This window comes from Lissotriton helveticus, chromosome 1_1 (assembly GCF_964261635.1).
Source record: "Lissotriton helveticus chromosome 1_1, aLisHel1.1, whole genome shotgun sequence".
In the NCBI taxonomy this organism is placed as follows: Eukaryota; Metazoa; Chordata; class Amphibia; order Caudata; family Salamandridae; genus Lissotriton; species Lissotriton helveticus.
This window is the reverse complement of record NC_136057.1, coordinates 50,743,451-50,756,573: the sequence shown is the minus strand read 5'-3', so window position 1 is coordinate 50,756,573 and position 13,123 is coordinate 50,743,451.

Sequence of the window (13,123 nt, the reverse complement as noted above, 5' to 3'; positions counted from 1 at the left end):
TTATCTACCGCTAACTTCCTGCTTCTAAGCATTTGTTCATTCTCTTGTTCTTCCTCATTGTCCCTGAACGCAACGGCAGCTTGTACCACTGACATACCTCGTTTATTCTTCTTTGCTAATTTCATTTCTTTTTGTTTGGCTTCTTTGCGCCACAGGCGAAAGGAGTCAAACATCGCCGGTAGGGCTTTCTTTTTAAAAAGTTTAACCTCTAGATTATCTAGGATTTCCGTGTCAAAGCTACCATATTGGGGCCATTTTAAAACACCATCGTTTCTGGTGTATCGGATCCATACTTCGTTATATGTGATGGGGCCTACGCCATGCTTCACATAGAGCTCGTATGTTGGAGTTCCAATCGGAGGAACCGGACACGAGTCCTCCAATCGGGAATCCCTATTACAACCAAGACAAAACAAATTTCCAAGTCTGCTAAAACCAGGCATCTTCGCTCTCTAGTCTAGCTTCAAACTTCAAAGGATTATCGAACACGATAGCCTCGTGAATACATGAGTCCTTCGGCTTTGGCACTTGCAAGTTCCAAATCAAAGCTATCCCAAAGGATATTAAACTAAGAACCAAACTAAGGACTGGGAGATGCTCCACTTATACTTAACTGAAGTATCGATGATCGATGACGTCACCAGAAGACTCGTCTATCGTTTCGCTCTACCAATCGTCAAGGGTCCAAAACAGGGTGATAGTCAGGGCAGCAGTCCTTCGTAGCCGTCGGGACGCGGGGAACCTCGCAGCAAAGACCTTCGGAACCACGTCGACATACAGGGGTCGCTAAAGTGGCTGGCCGTCCTCTGGAATTTTCACACGAAGCTCCTCCCGAACATCTGGCTTGGACCGATACCGCTTGATATCGCCCCATGTTGGGCGCCAACTGAGGTACCGGGTTTTTATGGACCCGACGGTGCCAGGGGAATACCCAGAGACCTCTTGAGTCCTTCCTGTTTCGGACCACAGAAACAGAGTCTTCTAGGTGATGTCAAGGATCGTGTTTATTGGTTGCAACCAGTAACAGGTATCCTAGAAGTACAACAGCATGTAGCGCATGTAGGTTCTCAGGAGACTGCTCGTTTTTACAGAACCAGCCTTCTCTTTTTATACAAAATATTACACTTCAGGCAAGAATTCTTTGTTTTTACAGTGGGTCATATAAATATTTCTACTATAAAGGAAAAGCAGAGTCATGATGGCAAGCCCACATTTTAGTTTGTCCAGTTTGTGATCGATTACCCAACAAGGCCAGAACTTCCATCAGATATCGACGGACCCACAATAAAATCGGGCACCTCTTCCTCGTAAAACAGATCATAAAGAAGAAACAGGGACAGGTGTGTGTGAGATAAAACATAGCTTGTATGCGATGAACGGTTTATGACATGTTGTGCCTTGATGCTAATCTCGTTCGGCCACTGGGAGAGGAACTGCCTGAACAGGTTTGGCTTGAGGCAGTGGAGTCAGGTCGCCCAGGTCACAGGGGAGTCAGCAAAGGTGTACGTGTCCTTTTCAGATCGAATTCGGCTTTAGTAATTTGGCTATGTAAGAGCAATCACAAAATGGATGCCGCTCACAAAATGGAACCCGAGGGTTCGAGACGGAAACTACGATTTCGGGGTGATTTCGTCACTCGATCATGACACAAATGTTTATGTATAGTATCCCAATCATTGCCGGTCTGCTAGTACCAAAATCGTCATGATACGATGATATGTCAAACACGAGTGTAGAGCTGTGGTACCACGCAGTAGCAGGGTCCAGAATTTTCAGTACCACAAGCATTGTATAACTTGGTTGAGAGTTCATTTTAATGGTGAAATATGTTGGGAGGGGTCAATAGGTGTCATTGATGTAAATTGTCTCAGACACTATAATTTTGTGGGACTTTGTTGAGAGTTGTTTTTACTGGCATGAAGTATTAGAAGGGACAGTGGGTGGCACTGGGACCTCGTTTATTCTTTTGCGGTCTGGAGTCCAATATTTATACCTGGCACCCACTAGTAGGAGTTTCTAGAGGGTTCTACCGCCATGACATGTCAGGCATCCCCTTCCTCTTTGCCCTGGGTCCAGCTTGTCTGGAGTCACAAAAGACCAGTGATAACTCCTTTGTGAGAGTGCTCATGCAGAGCCTTTGTGATGTGCAACTGTGATAAGTGACAGCTTCTCCCCCTCGTTAAGGCAAAGAGTCCTATCCTGCCAACACCTCGCTTCCAAATGAGCAGAGGAGCACTGAAGCACTCAGCTAAGTCCAATGGCCATGCCTTGTGGCCCGTAAAGAAGTACTGCAAGATCAGAGATGTTTGTTGTGATTTATTGTTTCCACAATTATTCACCTTTCTTCGTTGGAGACGTAAATCCATTACAGACAGGCAGCCGTCACGTGTTTCGTCATAGAGACTTTTTCAAGGCTGCAAGAGGATATAGAAAGTATCTTACACAATTGTAACAATGACGTAGGGATAAGAAATGCAGCTGTTAAGTCACCACTAGCAGATACCTTGTGAAGAGCCAAGTGCATCGGGTGAAATCCTAAAACAGATTGTGCCTGATAATCTGGCCATGCTAAGTTATTGCAACTTGCTGTAAAATCATACTACTCCCCGGATAAAGTCATTGTTAGCCAAAACAACAGTAATCAAATCTATTATATTAGCATTCCAGAATGCTAAAGTAGAGTGGCGTGTCCGATTTAAAAAAAAATGCTGTTTGGCGGCAATCCCCCCAGACTTGGGGATACTAGTATATAATTAGGGCTCCCGGTTTTCCGTTTAAATGGATTTTTACATATGAATACAGACGGAAAACAATTTTTCCTTTGTCTGTATTTATATGTAAAAACGGCAAAATACTAGCAAATGTTGCCGCTCTGTCGTCTCGAATACAGAGTTATCTCCCCACGCCTTCTTCCTGCTGCTGGAAATTCCTTCCCGGGCACACACACAGCCGCACCCGAGTACTTCACACGTCTTTTGAAAGACCGTTTACTTGTTAAAGAGGCTTAATTGTTCTTTCATCCTGTGACATAGCCTCCTCCAGCGCCCCTGACGCCTCCTGTCCCAGGTCCCATACAGTTGCTCAGCTCTGCCCACTGATGCCTTTAGGGGTATTTTAATGTCAGATAGCGTTTTGTTTCCATTCAGAATATTTAGTCTGTATAAAAAAATAGAAACGTGGCATTGTATTTCTACTGAGCAAAGAGGGAAATGAAGTGCTTAGCACTCATGCATTTGGACTCGTGGATTTGTCAATGTCACGTAAAATAAACATACATTTGTCTTTCTTTGTTGGAATGAAAGAGAAGCTCCGTTAGGAAAAAATGCCCTTTTTCATACTGAAAAACCTCCTCCTATAAGATGCCGTGCGTGGCCTCCATATGTGCTTACATACTGTTATTAAATGTGAAATGGCGGCTGCGGAGTCCAGGGTGTGGAGCAGGGCTGCGGAGGTGAAACGGAGGCCACAGAGCACAGACCAAGCCACAGTCTCAAAATCCACCTGACCTCTCCTCCATGCCAAGACCAAGCAGACGTGATTAGAAGGATGGCTGGCAGCAAATATCTCAGGAGGCAAGTGTGATCATTCGGAAATACAGAGGAAGGGGGCAGGAGGGAGCAGGGTTGTAATGAGCTGTTTGATTCAGGTGCTAAGCACCTGAAAAATAAAACTCGAAATAGGCCCCTTTATATGTTAAATATTAAGAATGCTCGAGTTAGCTTGTTTCTGAGAAATTGGATGGGCAAACTTTTTTTGGTCTGCTCTCAGTCACAGTCAATCTTTCTCCTGCAAAGTTGAACCTATTCTGTGTGTAAGAATAGAAAACAATTTAATATGCCTCTTGTTAACCTGAATTACTTTGTTAAGAAAAGCATGTCCATCCAGCCTTGATGTAGACAGAGGCGGAATTACTGTTAATGACTCACCTCCAAAACATTATGCGAACAGAAAACATGATTCAAATACAGTCAAGCAAATGCATTTTTATCAAGATGGATGGATGGTTGGGTGTTCTGGTGATTCACCAGTGGTGAAAGGATATATAGATGGATGGGTGGGCAAAGAGTTACAGGAGAGTAAGTCTGAAAGAATGAGTGGATGTATACATGAATGGATGAATGCTCCATATGATGAACAAAGGAATCAATGATTTTCCAGTGAATGGGTACATAGATGGATAGAAGGGTGGATGCCTGAATGGGGGAGTCTAGAAGGATGTATGTATGTATATATGTATGCATGAGCAGATGTATGCAGTCAGTAGATGATGGAAACATGGATGAATTACTGGGGGAATGATTTCGTGAATGAAGCTTGCGTTGAACTCCCTTATGTCGCCCGGACTCGCGCGCTACACACAAATTAATCCCCAACTCCTGTGCCTCACCACTTTGAAATGTCACCAGCCACCACTAAATGATAGGTTATTTCTAGTAAGGACTTTCATGACAAGCCAATTTTCCCATTGAAATTAACAAGACAGCTGAGTGAGGCACACACAAAGCTCTGCCCTCGAAAGCCACTTGAGAGCATTCAAATCCGATTGCAGGGGTGTGACGGAGCAGTGACGCAGTCTGAGAGATCCCTGCTGGAGCAAGGAAGGCAGAAGGGTCGTTTTCAAGCACGGAGCAATAAGTCACAGGTTCATGCTGCTCGCGGGTCACCAATAGCTTGTGTAGGGCTGCCACGGGGTCTTTTGTGTAGAGCGCCCCCTCTGTTGCCGGTGGCGCATTACTTCAGACAAAATTTCAAGGTGGTTTTAATGGCTTTTGCCGAGTTGAGCATTTGTACACTTAACAGACTGTAAACGAGTTATGCGGTGGTAAAACTGCGAAGCAGAATTGAGGTCCTGAGGTTATAGCACAGGTGTGCATATTCTGGGATGTAGAGGCGCAGTTCAGTGTTTTTGGATTTGCCACCGTCTTCCTCGAGCTGTCAGGGCAAATTAGTAGACTCCTATTTGTGCCATATTATAAAATGGGAATGTGACTGTTAGAATTAAACACAGCAAACACTTGATGAAGAAGAGCTGGTTCATTCACGTCTTGGTCTCTCGCACTCGCCAGCCTCACACCAACGTTCTAACTCAGACGCCTCACCAACATTCCATGGGTCTGATAACACAGAAAGGGGAAAGGGTGATGGAACGTACCATTACAGCTATAATTGTTAAAGGAGATTATAACACATCTCCCTCTGTACAGGAAATAACAACAGTTAAGGAACAGTCCTCTGGGGGAGGAAAAGATACTAAGCAGCCTTAAGTTACATAGTCTTTTTGCCAACTTGGTGGCTGGCGCACCCTGGTTTCTCTGGTCGCTTGAATGTCCGGCAGATTAACATCCTGGTTTTCCTCACCGTTGGCCAATTTGGAACACACACATCGGGGCAGGCACTTACACTGTCTATTTTATTTATTTATTTATTTTGGAGATTTATAGAGCGCATGGCTGCCCGAGAGCGTCCCAGCGCTAATTGAAATCCACTATCAACTCCAGAGGAGGGGACCGGCGGGAAAAGAAGAGATCAGGGGAACAGCCATGTCTTCAGGGATTTGCGGAATGAAAGGAGATTAGGTTGGGCCCGAAGGTCTGGTGGAAGAGTATTCCACATCTTGGACGCCTGAAATGAGAACTGTCGACCTCCGAAACGTGTTTTTTTGATCTTAGGTATTTTGGTCAGGTGGGCATTGGTTGAGCGTAGGGTTCTGATTGTCGTGTGAGGGGTCACGAGATCTTTCAGGACCGGGGGGGCTTTTCCATGCAGGATTTTGTGGGTTAGGCACATGGCCTTGAACTGCACCCTTTGTTCAACCGGGAGCCAGTGGAGCTCCTTGAGTGCAGGTTTGGCGGAGCAGCGTTTTTTGGTGCCAGTGAGAATTCTGGCGGCCGCATTTTGCACCACCTGCAGCCTAGAGATGACTTTTTTTGGGGAACCAAGATATAGGGCGTTGCCGTAGTCAAGTCTAGACAATATGAGGCCCTGCATGACCAATTTTCTTGACTGGGATGGTAGGAGTGGGAGAATTTTACGGATGGAGCGGAGCAGGCCAAAGCAAATTCCTGCAGTTTTCTTGGCCTGCGTGTTGAGAGTAAGTTTGTCATCCAGCCAAATCCCCAGACTTTTGATATCAGTTTTGGGGATTGGTGGTGGGCCCATACTGGAAGGCCAGAGAGACTCTGGGCGGAAGTGGGACTGGTTGCCTAGTACCATTAGCTCAGTTTTTTCCCCATTGAGCTTTAAGTGGGAGTCGCTCATCCAGCTGACTATATTCTCCAAGCAGGAATACAGATCAATGATGGGGGGTTCTGACTGGCTGAGGGAGACGACCAGCTGTGTGTCGTCCGCGTATGTCAAAAGTTTAATGCCATAGGGGACGACGATTTGTCTATGATCCATGTGCTTCCATCTTCCAGCACCAGCGAGATATTGTTCACTCTCTGTACTCTTGCTGGTTTGGAGAAAGAGGACACTTTTGCACGTCCAATAACAGGTCTTTTGACTACTACCCATTTTCCAACATGGAACTTCCTGCTGGTGGTGCCCCATTTCTGGTCGTACCTGGTTTTGTAATCCACCTGATGTAATTCCACTTTGTCTTTCACAGACTTCCTGTCCACCCACACCGGACTACCCCCATTCAACCAGTTGGGGTTGAGCTTAGACCCCAGATTCCTCCCTTTAAGGGATACGAACGGGGATACTCCTGTCACAGCATTAGGGAAGGAATGATATGACCATAGTGTTTTTCTAACAGCTTCGTCTACCGGTTCATGCATTGAAACAGCCATTTGAATTGAGTTCTTCAACATCCCGTTTGCCCTTTCCACCATGCCATTAGCTTTAGGACAGTAAAAAGGTGTTCTTATATGTGAGATGGCTACCTCTGACAAGAACTTTTTCATTGTATCTGACGTAAATTGAACGCCATTATCTGTCACCAGGGTGCTCGGTATACCTTCTGTAGCAAACACCTCCTTCAAAAACTCTATCAAGTCCTGTGTAGTTATTGAAGGGACAAATTTGGTACTGATCCAATGAGAGTGGTAATCTAGAATTACAAACATAAATCTCTGGTTGGTATTAAGTAAGTTCATGGGACCTATTATATCAATCCCCAACTTGTCCCATGGTTTACTCTGTACTTCTACTGGAATGAGTTGTGCCTTGTGTATTACTTTAGATTTGTCACATCTACCACACGCTTCGCAGTCTTTTACCATGCTCTCCACCAAGCCATCCATCCTAGGGAACCAATAATGTTGTCTGACCTTACTCTTCGTCATGCTTCTTCCAGGATGACCTTCATGTGCTAACGCTATGATCCTGTCTTTCATGCCACCCGGAGGAATAACTTTGTTCCCTCTCCATACCTGACCATTCATGTTGGATAACTCATTTCTCACTGTCCAATATGGTTTAAGGTTTTCAGCTAACTCAGTGTTATGTTCTGGCCACCCTTCCTCAATCAACTTCCTCAATTACTTTAACACCTGTTCACTTTGTGATTCATTCTCCCACTCCTCCTTACTGATTGCCGGGTGTTCAACTGCGAGAATAGCTTCCTCTGGTGGACCACCCACGTTGTATTCTCCCTGTATTGGCAACCTTGACATGCAGTCTGCTATGGTGTTTTTTTCACCGGCCACATAACACATGGTGAAATTGTAACCTTGCAATGCCAGAATCCATTTAGCAATGCGTGGAGTGGCCCTCTCAATGTTCTTAGTTAAGAATAAGGGAATTAACGGCTTATGGTCAGACCTCAGTGTAAAGGGGATTCCCCAAAGGAAGAATTTAAAGTGATTTATTGCCCAATAACACGCTAGGGCTTCCCTTTCGATGGTAGAGTAATTAGACTCTGGGTCCTTCAGTGCCCTGGAAGTGAAAGCAATTACTCTCTCGCATCCACCAATCCTTTGAGTAAGGGATGCCCCCAGGCCCTTGCTACTGGCATCTGTAGTCAGTGTGGTTTTTTCATTGGGATCAAACATGCCTAAGGTGGGTGCTTTGGCAATGGCTGACTTTACATACTTGAATTCCTTTTGGCACTCACCATTTCACACAAAGGTACTACCCTTTTTCAAAAGTTCCCTCATAGTGCTTGTGTGACTAGAAAAGTTTTCGATGAACTTAGTCATGTACTCTACTAATCCCAGGAAGGATCTGAGCTCCTCCTTGTTAGAGGGAGCGGGCGCTAACATTACTGCATCCACCAGGCTAGTTTTAGGCTTAATTCCTTCGCCTGATATGGTGTGCCCTAGGTAAGTTACAGACTTGACCCCTATCTTGCACTTGTCCTTTTGAGTAGTAAAACCAGCTTTACTCGATTTGCACAAAACTTCTCTTAATTTCAAGTTGTGCTCACCCTCTGAGTCTCCATAAATTAGTATATCGTCCTGGAAGCACAGGACTTTACCAAGGCCTTCAAGGATGTGTTGCATAATGCGTTGGAAAACCACTGCCGCGGAGGCCAACCCGAATGGCATACGGTTATATTGGTATGCCCCAACCTGATGGTATGCCGCCGAGAGGTCCAAAACACTGAAGAATTTCGCCCCTTTCAACACACTGAGCATCTCATTTATTCTAGGGAGAGGATGCCTCTCTACCCAGATGTTGGCATTGAGATCCCTGAGATCCACACACAGACGAATCCCTTTGCCACCTCCCTTTGAAGCTACCACAATGGGGGCAAGCCACTCAGAGCTCTCAATCTTTTCAATTACCCCAATGGATTCCAATTTCTCCAGTTCTTTTTTTAAAGAGTCTCTCACCACCAACGGCACAGATCTAGCTTTATGTACCATAGGCTTGTAATGCTTCTTCAGTTTTATCTTATGGAGGAAACCTTTCAATAATCCTAACTCACTTGAAAATACCTCAGGGTAATCCTCGCACACCTCACTACCTATGCTTGGTTGTTCTATCAAGTACACTGGCTCGGGAGCATTAGGGTCTAATTTGATGCCTAGGTCTTTCCCAGTAAACACGAACCTTTCTCAGTTAAATACACTTTTCCCACAGTGACTCTATCCTTGAATCTGATGTGCATAATGACCATTCCTACCAAGGGTATGGTATCACGATTGTATCCTCCTGGGTTGATGTCTGGGGGTGACAGTTCATATTCTTTGTCAACAGACCTTGTTTTAAATGTAGTTTCATTTATAAGTGTGTAGGGTGAACAAGAATCTGCATATACATTGTAGGACACATTGTCAAGCATGATCTCACATTCTGGGTAATTACAGTCTGAACTCTCAAGTAATTCTTTAACCTGGAATACAATGTCCCCTCTGGGCTCCTCGTCATCCAAAATAACATGGGTCACCTCTTTTTTCATGTCATGACATACCTTGGTAAAATGTCCCCTTTTGTTGCACTTCCTACACATAACTACCCTTGCTGGACACGTCACACTATTAGCTAGGTGATTAGGATTTCCACAACGGAAGCATTTCAACTTTTGGGTTTCATCCCTCAGAAAGGAACTCCCTTTTTGTACATATTTGCCTTTGTCATGCTTATTGGACACTTTCAGTATTTCTTCTTCACACACGTTTCACTTCAACAGCATCCTTCATCTCATTCATGCAGAATGCCGTGTGCTCGATGCTTTTTGCTATATCCACAGCTTGTTTCAAATCTGGGGCATCTGCTAGTAACTTTTCTTGTATCTTTTTATCTGAAGTGCACCTAACCAATTGGTCTCTGATCAGAGAATCAGTGAGGTTTCCAAAATCACAAGTGGAAGACAAACCTCTAAGGACCGCTATGTAATTCACTACTCTCTCATACTTCCCTTGAGACCTTGAAAAGAATTTGTGTCGCTCCAACACTACGTTAATTTTCTTTCCAAACTGTGCATCTAGTTTCCTCAAAGCAACTTGGTATACATCTGGTGGAGCATCGCCATCCACACCTCCTCCACTGCTTTCATTTACAATTTCAGGTAAATTATCATAAATCTCTCTAGCATGCTTCCCCAAGTTATGTAACAAAATGTGCAACTTCCTAACCGATGAAAACCTGTTGCCTCCTATAGCTATTAAATAGGACTCAAAAATCCTTTCCCAATTTTTCCACGGAATGAGAGGTTCACCATCCTCATTTAGGAAGGGAGGTGGTTGTGACATTGACATTGCTGTAGCCATTTAATGAATAAGGTTTGGAATGTGTGCCAAAGTGTAAGTATATGAACAGGTGCGGTGGCTGAAACTTTCCCTTGCTACAACTCTTCACCCACGTATAATACCTTAAATCAAATTCCTAACACATGGGTATGCATAATAACTCTTGTTATGTAGATGGGTACACACAACCTGTATATCTCCACCTTCACTGAATAAGACTCTTCCAGGTTGATAATTTAGCATCAAGATACATATAAATCCTTTCACACCCACAGTTTCCAATGTCAATAGCCACCTCGATCTTAAAAGTCTTAACAGTCTTACAATAGCTGTGCCTATCAGTGTGATTAGCAAGAAGAGGATCCTGTCAGGCTTCCTAGATAAAAGCTGTGCCTGTCAGCGTGGTTAATAAAATGCTCCTTTCTTCACTTAGACACCAATAGGTGTCTAAGTAGGTGCTGTGCCTATCAGCGTGTAGCCTCCTCAGCAATACTCAGGCTCCCTTCAGGAGAATGCTAAACTGCAGCCCAAACAGGTGCTTAATGTGTCACTCCTGCGCCACGGCTCACACACTGGGCGCCCTCTCGTGACCAAAGAGCCTACACGCCCTCCTCGGCTTAACAGCACAGCTGACAGACGCTGGAGCGCTAATACGGCTGGAATAGCTGACTGTCTTCAGTATTGTGTCACAGGCTGTTACCGGTACAGCTGACAGACTTCCACTCAATACTTCTCCATCAAGTCTCCTCACACGACTTGTTCACGAAGAGAAGAAGAACGGCTGCATTGTTACTTTGGCACCGTAAAACTTGAATAATCAGAATCCGTGATAACTTCGGCTAAATCGCCGATCTTACAGTAACGTGTCTCGCTGTAGCGGTCGTTACTCGTAATGCGTCACCAACTGACAGTTCACGGAGCGGGGCCAGTCCGGTCACAACAATTAAACGCTGGCCTCAATTTACAATAGCGCCTTCCATGCTTGTCGTTAGGTTAGACACCTCAAGGAACAAAGCATCACTATAAATGCGAAGCAGTCTATAAGCGCACACTGTTCGCCGGCGGTCTCTCACAATCGCTTAACGATGTTATCATTACGCTTTAATTTCCTTCTTGACTCACGGTTAACTTCTCGGATCGGTGTCGTGGCTCACAGCAGTGCTGAATTAACTGGGGAAGACCAGGACCTGCCCCCCGCGCAGCCCCGTCGCCAAATTGTTAGAATTAAACACAGCAAACACTTGATGAAGAAGAGCTGGTTTATTCACGTCTTGGTCTCTCGCACTCGCCAGCCTCACACCAATGTTCTAACTCAGACGCCTCACCAACATTCTATGGGTCTGATAACACAGAAAGGGGAAGGGGTGATGGAACGTACCATTACAGCTATAATTGTTAAAGGAGATTACAACAGTGACAACTCTGGCTGATTTTATTTCGAACAAATGCTGAGCCCTTTGTTTTATTGCACAGGTGCGCTACTCTGGGAACAGACACTGTTCTGGATTTACGAGCCTGTCACTTTCTTTTTCGCGTTGTTCATACAAATTATTCCACTCTACCTGTCTCACATCCTAAAATGGGGATATTAAAAAAATGGATACTCTGACTAACTTTATTCTTAACAGCCATTAGAGGGCCAGCCTCATCGGGTTCCTTTACACTTTCAGACACAGACCACCCAGATGGGTTATATCTCCTGCATAAGTGGCTACGGCCACGATCATGGCCACAGCCATCCTATCCCAGACTGACTCATCCACTGAATATCGAGCAGCAGGTATTAGTTTACCAAAGGATGATCTTCAGGGATGGAATATTTAGAAACCACAGATATCCTTCTTAATCCCAACCTCCCCTTGCCACGTCAATGTACACACGTTGTATTAATGTTGCTTTGTTTTCTCAACACGTCATTCTACACATATTTTGACCCATTCACTATGCTAAAGTGTTTTTATAGCAGAACTGAGAAGTGCAGGTACTCTCCTTTTCATATTACAAAGTACCGGACCATTTAAAGCACAACTAAAGTTACAACAAATCACTAGTTTAATTGAGCGCATGTGTGCATTGTCAATTTAAATAAATGAGGAAAAATACTAGCTGTAGCGTCGTCTTTTGCTTGTAGCAAAAATAAACGTGGATAAATACAGAAAAAATGCCCCAAAAATAAATATGGATAAATACAGACGGAAATGGCAAAAAAATAAATACCATAAAACCGGGAGCCCTATATATAATGCACAGAAGTCCAAGGTAACCAGTATGTTGCTGTAGGAAGGTGGATATCTGACTATGGTTACCCCCAAACTTTTTGTCTGGTGTTTAGCTGGTTTTTGACTTAGTTGGCCTGGGATCCTGCTATTCAGGGCCCCAGGCTGATTGCTCTCTCCGTAAAATGGACTCCATGTACCTTAGGTGCATAACACAATTGGAATTGGTTCACCTTATAGGCCCCTGTAACAGTGTACCATAGGTACCCAGGGCATAGGTGTAGCCAAGGCCTGCCAGGGGCTGCAGCATGTATTGTGCCACCCCTGGCCTGGCCTCCATATTTGACACAACTGGCTGATCACTCAGCTGGGGTAAGTTGGTGTAATCACCTCTTACTTAGGTACAGTATGCCTGTGCCTAACCCTAAACTGGACACATATGTTCCTATCAGCCACTCCTATGGAAGGCCTCATCAATCCTGGAGGCAGAGTGCTTGGAAATATGTGAGATGGTGCTCTAGCATGAGCTGAGCCTGTCTGCAGCTGTCGGGAACCACTCCCTAAGCTGTTCCGGGATATTGCCATACCATATACTCTTAAGTGCATTATAATCCTCGCGGTTAAATGCTATCTTTGGTTTGGCTTTATCAAAACATGTCGAGTAAGGTGTCATACGAATTGGAATACTATCCCCTCGCCAATTCTGGCGACGGGGATAGCATTCCACCCTTCTAGAGGGATACGACATGTGTGTAACCCTAACCCCGGTTA